The sequence below is a fragment of the Galeopterus variegatus genome, unplaced genomic scaffold, assembly GCF_000696425.1.
Source record: "Galeopterus variegatus unplaced genomic scaffold, G_variegatus-3.0.2 Scaffold2660, whole genome shotgun sequence".
NCBI lineage: Eukaryota > Metazoa > Chordata > Mammalia > Dermoptera > Cynocephalidae > Galeopterus > Galeopterus variegatus.
In genome coordinates, this window is record NW_007728771.1 from 183,180 (window position 1) to 183,660 (window position 481).

Genomic DNA, 481 nt, shown 5'->3' on the forward strand with positions numbered 1-481 from the left:
GCCTCCCTATTTTTACCCTCCCCAGAACAATCGGGAGCGTCCTCCACGATTGGTGGCTGCAGCGTGCCGACACGTCTGTCCCACTGCAAGTCCACACCAGACGGCCCCACCTGGAGCCCAGATCCTGGGACTCGAAACCAAGATAACAGAAAACCAGAGACTAGATTACAGACAACAACCACAAAGAAGCAAATAGGGACACAACAATAAAACAAACAACTGCGGTACCTGCTGCCCGGGTGTTCCTCTGCTCCTCAGTCTTTTGATCCCTGGGAGAGCGAGTCAGATCCCGGACGAGCCCCCAAAAATGTAAGATTTGGGATGAATCCCAACCTCACATAGAACGGGAAGACTCGCCTCGAAGAGACCACAAGACCACGAGCAATGCAAACAGCATGAGGTTTATTATTTCCAACACGCTGGGTTCTCACCGCCAAGCTGGGGTGAGACCCCGTCAGGCTTTTTAGCTGTCTTTTTATAC